Source organism: Dermacentor andersoni, chromosome 9 (assembly GCF_023375885.2).
Source record: "Dermacentor andersoni chromosome 9, qqDerAnde1_hic_scaffold, whole genome shotgun sequence".
In the NCBI taxonomy this organism is placed as follows: Eukaryota; Metazoa; Arthropoda; class Arachnida; order Ixodida; family Ixodidae; genus Dermacentor; species Dermacentor andersoni.
In genome coordinates, this window is record NC_092822.1 from 104,609,112 (window position 1) to 104,622,289 (window position 13,178).

Below are 13,178 nucleotides of genomic sequence, written 5' to 3' on the forward strand. Positions count from 1 at the left end.
AATTGCTTGTTCACCAGCCTGCATTTCCCCCACTTTTGCAATGAAGTCGCCCATTACTACAGATACTGAGTTTGCACTTTTCTCATCGCTAATTCAACATCTTCATAAAACTGATCTACTTCCTCATGATCGTGACTGGATGTCGGAGCATAGGCTTGTACTACTTTAATCTATACCTCTTATTAAGTTTGATCATGGCTACAGCTACCCTCTCATTAATGCTGTAGAATTCGTCATGTTGCCCGCTATGTCCTTATGGATTAGAAATCCTACCCCGTATTGCTTCTTATCTGGGACACCTCTATGGCAGAGGACATGGCCGTTATCCAGCACTGTATAAGGCTAACTAGTTCTTTTAATCTCACTAACGCCGATCATATCCCAAACAATGTCCGAGAGTTCCTCAAAGAGTCCTGCTAAGCTAGCCTCACTCAAGAGGGTTCGGGTGTTAAAAGTTGCAAGGGTGAGTTTCCATTGGCAGCATGTCCGGATCCATAAATTTTAGCACCCTCTGTTGCGTTACAGGTCTGACCGCCGCCTTGGTCAGGTGCTCCGCACTTGCTGGGGACTGAGGGCCATTGGGTAATTCAGTGAATCATTTGGGAGGGAGTGGCCGAATACTGCACCAGGGAGGCCACTTCCGGTTCTGGTGACGGAGTGTCTTGTTGAAGCTTAGCGGGCCTTCCTAATTTGGTTGAACCTGCATTATATAGCCCCACACGCTCTCGGCGTCTTTTGTTGATAACAGGCGTCACTCCAAGCCGGCAGATGTTGTGCACTGGAGGAGGTGAATTTCAAGTTCACCATCGTAAAAAGAAAGGAAAAGCAAAAATACCTTATAGAGGCATTCTAACTTCCGACTATGGCAACCGATCATTTGATATAGCTCAGCCAGATAATCCCATAGGCGGAGAGGCTACCTTATCGCCGACAAGTACAGTCCAGAGGGCCCTACATGCCTAAAGACTTATTTGATTTGTCTGCGATAGATGTGTTTGATGTGATGAACTCAATCGAGAACGATTTCTAAACGGTCCTGGCCTCGTAGTTCCGGAAACGCACTTGCGCAAACGGCCGTGAACTCGGCTAGGCAAACCCTACAGGCGTGCCGACGACCACTCGCAGCGGCGACTAAATGCTCGTGATCTACAGGAGTACAAACGGAAACCCACGAAAACGAATATAAGCGCAAATGTAGAAATAAATGGCACTGAATCTGAAGAGTTAGATGTCTACTCCGGTGTTCCACAAGGGTCTGTGCTGGGTTCGATTCTTTTTCTAATATTTGTTAATGACATTCATTCTCAAGTTGAACCTGACGTAACAGTAAGACTATTTGCAGATGACTGCGTCATCTACACCACAGTACGGACGATTAACGACCAGAGACGACTTAATTTCTCCTTAACTAACATTGCCAGATGGTGTCAAGAATGGGGAATCGAAATTAACGTAGCAAAAACTTCATCCACGTATATAACTCGAAAAAAGTTACCCTTAAAATTTGCTTATCATCTAATGGGATTACATGTAACAGAAGCCGACACAGTTAAATACTTGGGTGTTAGCATCACAAACACATTAAAATGGGACGTTCACATTAAACAGACATGCACAAAAGCATATAGACAGCTGGGATACCTTCGCAGGAAACTTGCACTGGCACCTTCCAAAGTTAGGCTAGCAAGTTATAAGGCCCTTGTAAGGCCAATCCTTGAATACGGCAGTATTATTTGGAATCCGCACCAAATCTACCTTCTTAATCAACTGGAGGGAATTCAAAATAAAGCTCTCCGGTTTGTGTATTCGCAGTGTTCACGTGACGTCAGCATAACCGCACTACGCAACCGGGCAAACATTCAAACATTGGCAAATCGCCAACGCGTTGCTGCCTTAAAGTTTCTCTACCTTCTTTATCATGACAACGTTACTATAAGCAAACACGAGTACCTAAAACCACCATACCAGCGCTCAGCCAGAACAAACCACGACAAGAGTATCAGGCCATATACCTGCCGCTGTAATACATTCAGGTATTCCTTCTTTCCGTCAGTCATAGAATTATGGAACAAACTGCCACACGACATTGTGCCCTCGGAATTTGTCACCACATTTTCTGTCAAGATTGAACATTTTTCTTTTATCAGCAGGTTGCGCCGTTGTAGAAAAAAAAAAAAAAGCGCAGCGCACGGAGTGTATGCTTCATGTGTATGCTGATCGCAGTTATTTTTAGTGTATGCTTTTACTGTGTATGCCGCTTGCAGTTCTTATTCCGAAATCAGTGTATAACGCGTACCCTTTCCTGTTAGTCTGTACTGTTAATCTGTACTGTACGGCCGCATTTCGATGGAGGCGAAATGCGAAAACACCCGTGTACTTAGATTTAGGTGCACGTTAAAGAACCCCAGGTGGTCGAAATTTCCGAAGCCCTTCACTACGGCGTGCCTCATAATCAGAAAGTGGTTTTGGCACGTAAAACCCCATAATTTCATTTAATTTAATTGTTTTAGGATTTTCTTTTCTTTCATTTTTTATTTTCGGATCTTTTTTTTTTATTGTTGGCAATCTGTACTTTTCGTTGTTTTTTTTTGTTCCCACTCCTGTAAGAGCCTGTCAAGGCTTACGGTATTATTAAAATAAAAAAAATAAAAGAAATAACTGGGCGCAAACTACCACTTTATTTTTCCTTGATGAAAATCTGCATGTGATATTGGCAACTGCTGACGTTACGTTATTTATTTCTTATTGTTTGCGTGCTACTGCAAACCTTCTCATTTTTTCTCTTCCTTTAGCGCTGCAATATTCTTTGGGGGGGGGGGGGGGTGGGGGGTGGAGGTTCTCATTAGAAAGACAGTGCGATGCACGTCGGCAGAGTCAGTTTAAGTCCCTTTAGGATATCCCAAATTCCTGAAAACATGCTTGAATTATCCGCGGTATACGAGTTACGAGTCGTATGCGCGGTATACGAGGTGGCACGGCACAGCATTTCTCAATGGCTCTAATATCGTTGTTTCTCGTATAAGAGGGCATTGCACTAGCACGTAAACGGTTCCTGTCTGTGTCCTTTTTTACGCGCAAGTGCAATGTCCCCTTATAGGAGTAACCACCAACTAGCCCAGCTTTCTGCCTTAAATTGTGGTTTCGGAGTCTCCTGTACGCAAGCGGCCATGAACACGGCTACACGATATACTTTCGGCGGAATTGAACAGCATATAAAGGCAGTGTGGAAGAAAAAGAAAATGAGAAAATGAGAACGTTTTCAGCGCTTACCGCGAATTCACTAGTCGCGTCTGGAGGGAGGTACACCAAACAAGTCACGGTCTCGGCTGCCTGTCTCATGCGTCGGATAAGTCTTTCCGAACGAGACGGAACTGGTACTGATGGGTCGCGCAAGGCTGAGACGTCGGATGTGAGGAGGGTGCATTGACTGAGAATTTCGCTCAAAGGCAGATTCTGTTTCTTTTTGTCATCTTGCTGGAATGTCGGGAAGCAGAAGCTAACGGGAAAAAGAAATTCCGTGTAGCTTACCTAGAGCATATGGCCCTACATCAGGTACTTTTTTTTTTTCTTTGCGCGGAACCACCTTTTGGCAAAAACGCAGGTTTGTATTTCTTAAATGATGTTGCATTACATATACTAGGTCCAAAAAATTCGTAACATATTCTTTCGAGAGACTGCTGCTGCGATAGTAAGTAGGATTTTGTAGAGCACGGGTCTTCACGCGCTTCCATTTAAGGGCCCTGGTGATGAGGCAGTAGCACTACTGGTTGCGGCACCTGTTAGATTTCATTACGTATATACTTTATGCCCTTCGCAGCGGCTGTTTGTTTGGCGTCTATACAACCATATTACATCTACCCTTCGGAGTTTATTCCATTAAAACCTAATCACCATTGGCTTGTAACTCTTTGGCAACATTCTTTACTCTGCGTCACAAAACGCCAAATCACCAGTCATTACCAGACTGGCGACGTCGTGAGGTCGAATTCGCCGAACAGGTCACCTCCACATTCCGAGCTTCGCCGTCGCCATAGAGTGAAGACAAACAAAGCTTTGTCCGCCACTCGTTGCCTTTAGAGATTGAACGCATGCGAATGCTCACTTGGGAGCTGAACGCACTAACCACAACGCATTGTGCTTCACTCACGATGGCCAATTTGAGCTGTACTTAGTAGAGCACGCAGTCACTGAGGGAGGCGGCCTTTGCGCATGCATTTCAGAGGAGAGAGCGAGCCAAAGTACCGCAATCTAGAACGATGCTCACGTATCGCGAAGCAATTGTCGTTGGGAAAATACTGCTATTTCTTTTTTCAAGCATTGAGCAAGCAATCAAGCACGCAAAGAAGCAAGACGGCTGTGTCTTCTGCCACAGCATTCTATAGCTGTCAGTGAGATCGCAACGGGGGGAATTAACAATTAGACTGCTCATGTTCATTACGCAATAATTGTTTAGTTATTACTAGTAATATGCATGTGTCCCGTCTCCCGGTAAATTGAAGCAGTATTTCCAGATAATGACAGAATTGCACAGGAATTCGGTAAAGCTGTTCAATGGAAGCAATGATCAACGGTCTGTCGGATATGAACAGCTCTTGTCTCATAGTATCTCCATCTTGTATCTGTCGCCATTTACGTGGTTGTTTTTTTATATTTCTTTAGTGTTATGACGTATTTTGTTCCGCTATCCTGAATTACCGGCGCGATCACAAGGCACAGCCTTGGTAAGCTAGTTAAACTGGATTACCGGCATATGTCTGCTATTCAGACAAGAGAAAACCACCGAAAGGATTGAGGCGCAAACATGACGGAAAGAAGAGACACCAGAACGTTGCACCAGCAACTGTCATTTGTCAGTTGACAAGTGTTGACATGACATGTCGGTTACTAGTCCAGCGTTGTGCTGTCCCTTCGTTCCGCCGTGTTCGCGTCTCAATTTTTTTGCGCTGGCTTTCTCGACTTTCAATATGAACCAACTGGCCCAGCCCGTCTGCTACTCAGCGCGCGACGGAGTTGCAGCCAGTCTTGCCCGCGCCTCGCCGCCGTTCTTGCAGTGCCTCCGATGGCCGCCCCTCTCATCTGCGTGTTCGGACGCCGTACGAGCCCGACGACGATCTTTCCCGATGACGGCCTGTGCGACTACACGTTCTTCGACTCGTTCGAGACGAACGGCGGCACCTCCTCGAGGGTCCTTCGCGGCCGAGCAATCGCCGCCTACACGGCGCAATTCGAGACCTTCCTCACGGCTGCCTCCAAGTGCGAGAAGACGCAGTTCGGCGTCGGATTTGACTCTAAGTAAGCAAACGGCGTGCCTTTAATCCTGTCGAAACGATCGAAAACCTCACAGCGGCGAGCTGGCGAGAATGAATGTAGAAGTAAGCAGGAAGTGGAGACAGAAAAATTCGGTAATAGAAAATGTACACAGCTCGCTCCAGAAGTATGTAAATACGTTAACTTCATTATCAAGCATAAACTGAATCTATGAGAAGAGTAAATTATTCATATAAGCAAGTGTAAATAGCAAGAGTGAGGGAACACATAGGAGTATTCTAGCCTCAATAGTCTTAGTGTTCGATCGTTGCCGCTACCGATACCCACTGTCGCCGATTGCACATTAGCGTAGCTTACCACACGTGGACAAAGCGGTAATGGTAATCTTAAAACAATGATATGCTGAAATAGTCTGAATGTGCCGAATGTCAATAAGATAAGACCTAGCATTTCAAACCTGGTGAACACGAAAATGCAAGTTAGACAAGCTGAGTTCGAGATACGCGGAAAATCGCTCCACAATGTACAAATAGTTGTACATATTTGCATAAATATTTGAATTAATATTAATTTTTGCTCAGTCGCCGATCCGTACAAACTATATGAGGGAACAATCGGCGGGCTTTACGAATATCACATGATCCTTCTAAACACATTTACTAAATTTCTCAGGTATAGTGGAAAGAAAAAGTTTAGAATTTTATCTCATATACAAATTCTGTAGGCCTCTTTGGCTCTATATCAGAGACAGCATGTACATAATATGCAGGGGACTTTTTATCAAAAACAAAAGCTGCAGTTGACATGTTTTGTCGTACGGACGGAAGAATGGTAACAGTCATGCACACGAATGGACACGCGCCTGACGAAACGTATACATGAGAGTAAACGCTCGAGCCTAACGTGATGCTTACGCTGAACGGTAGCTTACTGCCATGTTGTGGAGCACGAGGTCGCGTTAGCACAGTTTCATTCGCGTTGCTCGCATACGTAGCGATCAAGATAGAGAGAAATAAGCACAGAAACCTGTGAGTTTGGCGCGAGTTAAAAATCCCCTTTTAGCCAGCCTATTGCAGAGTCGTAAAGCCCGTGCCCGTCGTCATCTTACTATCGTCGTCGCCGTCGTGGTGTCGTCATCAGCTTCTCCTTGCCGTCACTTGCACGCTTGCAAAGTGCAAACAATTGCTCACCTCGCACAGAGACGTTGCACCACCTGGTAACAAACTGCGCGTTCCAAAACCACACTGCGTCACCAAATGCAGTTTGCATAGTAACTGAATCCCACACTCTGTACTAGCAAGGCCTACACCACATTTCATTGCGATAGTAATTATATGCGAATTTCAGTATTCATTATGTGTGCAAAAGAAAAAAAGAAAATGGTGAATCTTTGCCGTCGCCCTTGAGTTTCCCTATAACGCCAAGTGGTATAAGATAGCACCTCGTGCGCCGTATGCTGAGCTTCGATACTCTTCATATCGTACTGTGCTGATAGCATGCTCTTTCAGTGACGTTCAACACCATTTTACAGACTTTCCAAGTTGTCATGCATCTTTAATACGTAGCTTTATTACATATTACAAGACGCGGCGATGCGGCCATAGGTAGTCATTACTGCTATGTGTACAAGCATGCAGTGCTTTAAGAACAAGTCGTGAGCAACGCCTTACACTCGCTTGAATACTTGTAAGAACAAATTTTGTCAGACAGGTATTAATGACAACTTTTGAAGTGCCAGTTTAATGTCTCTATTTAATTTTTTATATGTACACATCGCGGCCTTATCAGGAGGGTTGTTGCAGAAGCCGGCATGCACAAGAGAACACGAGAGAGAGGAGAAAGCAAAAGAAGAGACTAAAATGTGCATTCTTCGACATCAGGCATCTGCATACAAGTATGAGAAATTTGAAGAAACATTACGGGGTGGAAGACATATTGCTCATTGCAGTTAAAAATTGGCAGAATGCGGATTCACGGTGCCATAATCACATCACGTTCTAAAGCAGCCACTTTAGAATTTTTTATAATTTTTATATAAACGTTTATGTAAACTTTTATGAAATTTTTATATAAGTGATAGCCTAGAAATTTTTGTATGCTCACGTGAAAGCTAATGCATAACCTTAAACTGTACCTATCGCTCCTACATCGAGAGATATCAACGATTTTCTTATACATATATTTCGTATCTCATTACGCAACTACTTGCCACTGCATATGATGTCTTTCTACAGTAGACGGCGATTCTCCTCAAGGCAAAGAATAAAAGATCATTGGACTATCATCGTGTCGTCTGTAATCAAATAGATAACCTATATATAGGTATATTAGTTATGAGAAAGAAATAAGAATTCTTTATTGCTCTTAGAAGAAGTATGCACAAAGTTTTGAGCAGTCGTGCTTGGCTTGTTTTTACACGAAAAAAACGGATCAGTGACTATGCGATAGCTTATTCATTTCGGGCATGACAGTCATTAGATGGCTTTTGTGGATTCTAAAAGAATCGTTGCAAAAATTTCTGAATGTGTTGTATGTGTTTCCATACAGAAACTATGCAGAACTGCAAGCGCTTCCAACTCACCCGAGCACTCGTCAAAATCTGGACAACCTGTGGAACCGGAAGGTCTTCCACTTCGGTTTCTTGAATGTGAATGATTTCAACTATAACGACGCAGACTTGGAAAGCATGCTGCTTGCACTCAAGGTAAAACTGTCGCGGAAGATGATGGCTTGAAGCTCTGCGTTGGTTTAGGTGGCAGTGATTGGTGTTGACGTATGAAGGATGTTTACAACAATGCTCCAATGAGGTTTGCTGATTAAAAAATATGAAAATTATGCCATGCGTCATTCGCGCAAACAATAAAACTCGCCTAATTGCTCTGTCAGCCCTAGAATAAAAATGACGGGACTTCCATGTAGGCTTCTAGAAAAATTCTTCCAGACTGTCACCTTTAAAGACCCAAAAAACTTCTTTATGGCTGACAGAGAGATGGTGTAGTCAAGAGTTCGACGAAAGTTCGTCTGGTCAGGTAACATGATGATGAAGAAATTGCGGCCACTGACCAAGTCAAGGTGAAAAAACACACAGAGACGTTTCGAGATGATGTGCGTCATATTGCATTACCTGAATCATGCCGAGAATACTGAAGCCATGTTTAACAAAATATAACTACTAATTTTTTACAGATGCTCAAAAAACTTAGGTAAAGATACATCATATGCTAACCCAATAAGATGACAAAAATGACCCTCATATTTGAAAAGAGCACGTAAACATACATGCATCCGCAATGAGAGGGAAGAATTAGTGATTTCACCATGCAACATTTATTGTTAGTCGCAAGCTTATGAACAGAGACAACGAATCCAGCGATAGCCTAAGGAAAATGAATTGTCATCCTAATTTGAATGTGGAATGAATAAGGTAAAGGAAAATGAAACTGAATGAAAGGTTCCTAGTACAGGTAGAAGCCGGGCCCACGGTTTAAACATACGGTCCACCTACAAGTACATTTACAAGTTTTGAGCAACATAACTCAACAAAAAAAAATTATGATGGTCCAAAACAAAACTTAGGCCTTAAGACCTTTTTCTTTGCTGTGACACTATGAGTCTACACGAGGCAAAATTATGTACCACTACGGAACATTAGACAAAAATATAAACTTCAACTAATAGGAGCCGTTGTTTCTAATCCGTGAAAGGTGGGTTTGTTCTCAACTTCTGTATTGCTCTGCGCTATGACGGAAGAGGCGATGAACCGTTTACAAAAATAACTTCAAGTTGCACATCCCTTACCCAAGAAAAGTAAATTAGCGTTATGTCCGTAACATGCACCTCAAGTCCCTTCGCTGACTTTGAATATGAAAGCATATTCGAAGAGAGCGCTTGCAGCAAGTGCCACAAAAATGAGGTGAGGTGCGTCTTCTCTCGCAGCACATTGCTACATTGCTTCTTTAGAATGTCTGGACGAGGCGCCCCACGTCTGTTCAATTTGTTACTCAGTTCAGTTCGATGCCACTTATACTGTCTTCAACAAACGACGCACACCTAATAGTGCTGTGAAAATGGTAATATATTTTATAATGCGCTTTTTTTTTCAAGGGGGTAATTCACAAATGCATTCAGCGTTTCGTGTCAAGGATAGCTAAAAAACATAACTTTCGAAATCCATGGATAAGTCGAGTAACGCTGCAGTTGCAGCGAAAATTGAAACGCCTAAAGACGAGAGCGAGAACGACAAAGAGGTCTGACTTGAAACTAGTGGTCGAACAGATATTGGAAGAGGTGAAAAACAAGATTGCGCATGATAAGAAAAACTATTTCGATATAACACTTTCATCCATTATCAAAACGTCACCCGAAAAATTTTGGAGATTGGTGAGCCCGAAGCCTCGCTCCAACGACGGATGTGTGGTTTATGGTGGTTGCGTGCACGATGATGCAGGGGCTTCGACGGCATTCAATACAAATTTCAAACACGTATTTAGGTAAGATGACGGCCGTCTTCCGCCTTTTGAAGTGTCAGTACCTCCTATTCCTGATGTGGTAATAAGTGAACATGGCATGTTAAATCTGCTGTTGAACCTTGAGGTAAAAAAATCTCCCGGACCAGACAATATCCCAAATGCTTTCTTGAAACGTTATGCTGAGTGGTGTGCAAAATACTTACATGTTCTGTGCACTAGGTGTTTAAACGAAGCTGCAGTACCTGATGATTGGCGTGATACCAGAATCGTGCCTTTGCACAAATCTGGTGACAAAACACGCATTCAGAATTACCGTCCAATTTCGCTAACCTCAACAGCTTGTAAAACGTCAGAGCATATTATTCACAAACATATAACTGTTTTTTTTTTGAAGAACATAAGAACATTGATGCATCACGCTTTATCACTTTCTCTACTGGTTATGCTACACGTCATCGACACTCACAGACAATAACACCGTTAATTACTAAAAAGAATTGCTTCAAATTTTCCTTTTTCCCCAGAACTATTGTGGAATGGAATAATCTTACTGATGACGTTGTAACTCAATGCTCACTGCGATTATTTGAGTCCCACCTATGTTTATGTAGCGAGTGGTTTACTGTGTGTGGTTCAGTAACTGCTTGCATTTGCACATCGCGAGTGACCTATGTTATGCATCGCTGTATTTTGTATTTAGGTATTTTCAATTTCACTTTGTATGCACCCTGCTAAGGTCCTGGAAACAGGACCACAGTATCAATAAATAAATAAATAAATAATAGTGAATATGAGTGAGTGCATGAAAACCATTCATTAGGAAGGACGCATATCCTAATTACCCAGCAAATTTTTACAGCACTGACGTTCAGCCTTATTGCTACAACATACTTAGGTTTGTTAAACGCACTGACGCACGCGGACGAGCAAGTGGACACGCTTCCTTTTCCCGTTTGTCGATGTGTTTCAACAGTTCTAACTTCACGAATTTCTTTTTAAGGCGAAAGCGTTAAGTGGCTCGTGGGGTCAAAAAATCTGTTGTTCGGTGTTATCGAAGAACTGACCATCCAGCTTTCATCATCATCATCATCATCATCATCATCATCATCATCATCATCATCATCAGCCTGGTTACGCCCACTGCAAGGCAAAGGCCTCTCCCATACTTCTCCAACTACCCCGGTCATGTGCTAATTGTGGCCATGTCGTCCCTGCAAACGTCTTAATGTCATCCGCCCAGCTAACTTTCTGCCGCCCCCTGCTACGCTTCCCTTCCCTTGGAATCCAGTCCGTAACCCTTCTCTTCCCTCCTCATTAGATGTCCTGCCAATGCCCATTTCTTTTTCTTGATTTCAACTAAGATCTCATTAACTCGCGTTTGTTCCCTCACCCAATCTGCTCTTTTCTTATCCCTTAACGTTACACCTATCATTCTTCTTTCCATAACTCGTTGCGTCGTCCTCACTTTACGTAGAACCCTTTTCGTAAGCCTCCAGGTTTCTGCCCCGTATGTGGGTACTGGTAAGACACAGCTGCTATACACTTTTCTCTTGAGGGATAACTGCAACATGCTGTTCATGATCTGAGAATACCTGCCAAACGCACTCCAGCCCATTCTTATTCTTCTGATTATTTGACTCTCATGATCCGGATCCGCAGTCACTACTTGTCCTAAGTAGATGTATTCTCTTACCACTTCCAGTGCCTCACTACCTATCGTAAACTACTGTTCCCTTCAGAGACTGTTAAACATTACTTTAGTTTTCTGCAGATTAATTTTGGACCCACCCTTCTGCTTTGCCTCTCCAGGTCCGTGAGCATGCATTGCAGTTGGTCCCCTGAGTTGCTAAGCAAGGCGATATCACCAGCGAATCGCAAGTTAATAAAGTGTTCTCCATTAACTCTTGTCCTCAATTCTTCCCAATCCAGGTCTCTGAATACCTCCTGTAAGCACGCTGTGAATAGCATTCGAGAGATCGTATCTCCCTACCTGACGCCTTTATTTATTGGGATTTTGTTGCTTTCATTATGGAGGACTATGGTGGCTGTGGAGCCGCTATAGATATCTTTCAGTATTTTTACATACGGCTCGCCTACATCCAGCTTTATGGCACCAAAATTCAATGGCACCAAAATTGATGGTGCTGCCCACGTCGAGCCCACGATAATTGGTGGGAGTCGAATCCTCGACCTTTGGTGGGACCTGAACTCAATGGCACCAAAATTGGTGGCGCTACCATTGATGGTGGTAAGAGTCGAACCCACGATCCTTGATATTAATTAAGGCAAAGTTAATTAGGGTACTGTTAATTAAAACAGAGTTCATTGAGGCACTCAAACCAAAGGCCTTTGGTGGGAGTAGAACCCACGACCTTTGGTGTTAATTAGGGCCTTGTTAATTAAGACATAGTCAGCTAAGATTGAATTAAGGCACGCGAACCCACGACCTTTGGTGGGAGTCCAAGCCACGACCTGCGATGTTAACTAGGGTGAAGTTTATGAATGCACGTTTATTTAAGGTAGAGTTAACTAAGGCACTCGAACCGAAGGCGCCGAACCTAGGACCTTTAAATTTTGCTGCATTTTTCACTTCATTAGCAATATAATGTTTTCGCATCAAAGCAAATAACAAAAAAACAAGCAATAAAAAGTGAATTCGAATGATAATTAAATAGTGACACGTGTACTTATCTTTATCGGGCGACCACGTTTCGCCGCCTAACAAATGTTATCGCACAGCACGGGACGCGCCTGCACGTATCCGAAGTTTCTGGAAAGTTATCGATGCTTCTATCCGCTGTCTGTTGTTGCCGAACCTCGTGTTATCTGATTTCATCGCCTGACGCGAATGGTGTAGAACTTTGTAGAAGGCACGCGGGTCCCAACGATTAGTCTGGAACATTCGACGACTGCTGTATAAAAGCCGACGCGCTTTACTCGCTGATCAGATTTTCGATGATCGCCGAGTGTGTTCGCCGCTACCGTTGTTCTTTGAGTGTAGCCTGTTTTTGAGGGCACAAGTTCGCCCAATAAAACGCTCGTTTCGTTAATCACAGTTTTGCTGCCTTCTTAACCGTCACTACCACGTGACAATAGGAATGATAATTTAAATGAGAATGGCACGTTATTTGATGAATGTCTCGTGAACGCATAGGCTTTCCCCTTCATCCTCTTTAGTGTATCCTAAAATAACTGTCAACTTTCTTACATACTATCTTACATGCTCGAATAATTTAATTCAAGCCGGTGAATGTCGAAAGCATGTCCACCCAGCTGGTATCCTGAGTCGAGCACCAAGTCATTTGGCCCAAATTTTATGTGCATCTTAACGTCATTTTTCTGAAAGTGTTACTGTAAATCGTCCTTTTGAATTTTCTTTACACATGTACGAATTCTTCTGAATGAGTAAAACTATTTTATACAATGATATTTATTCTTCGA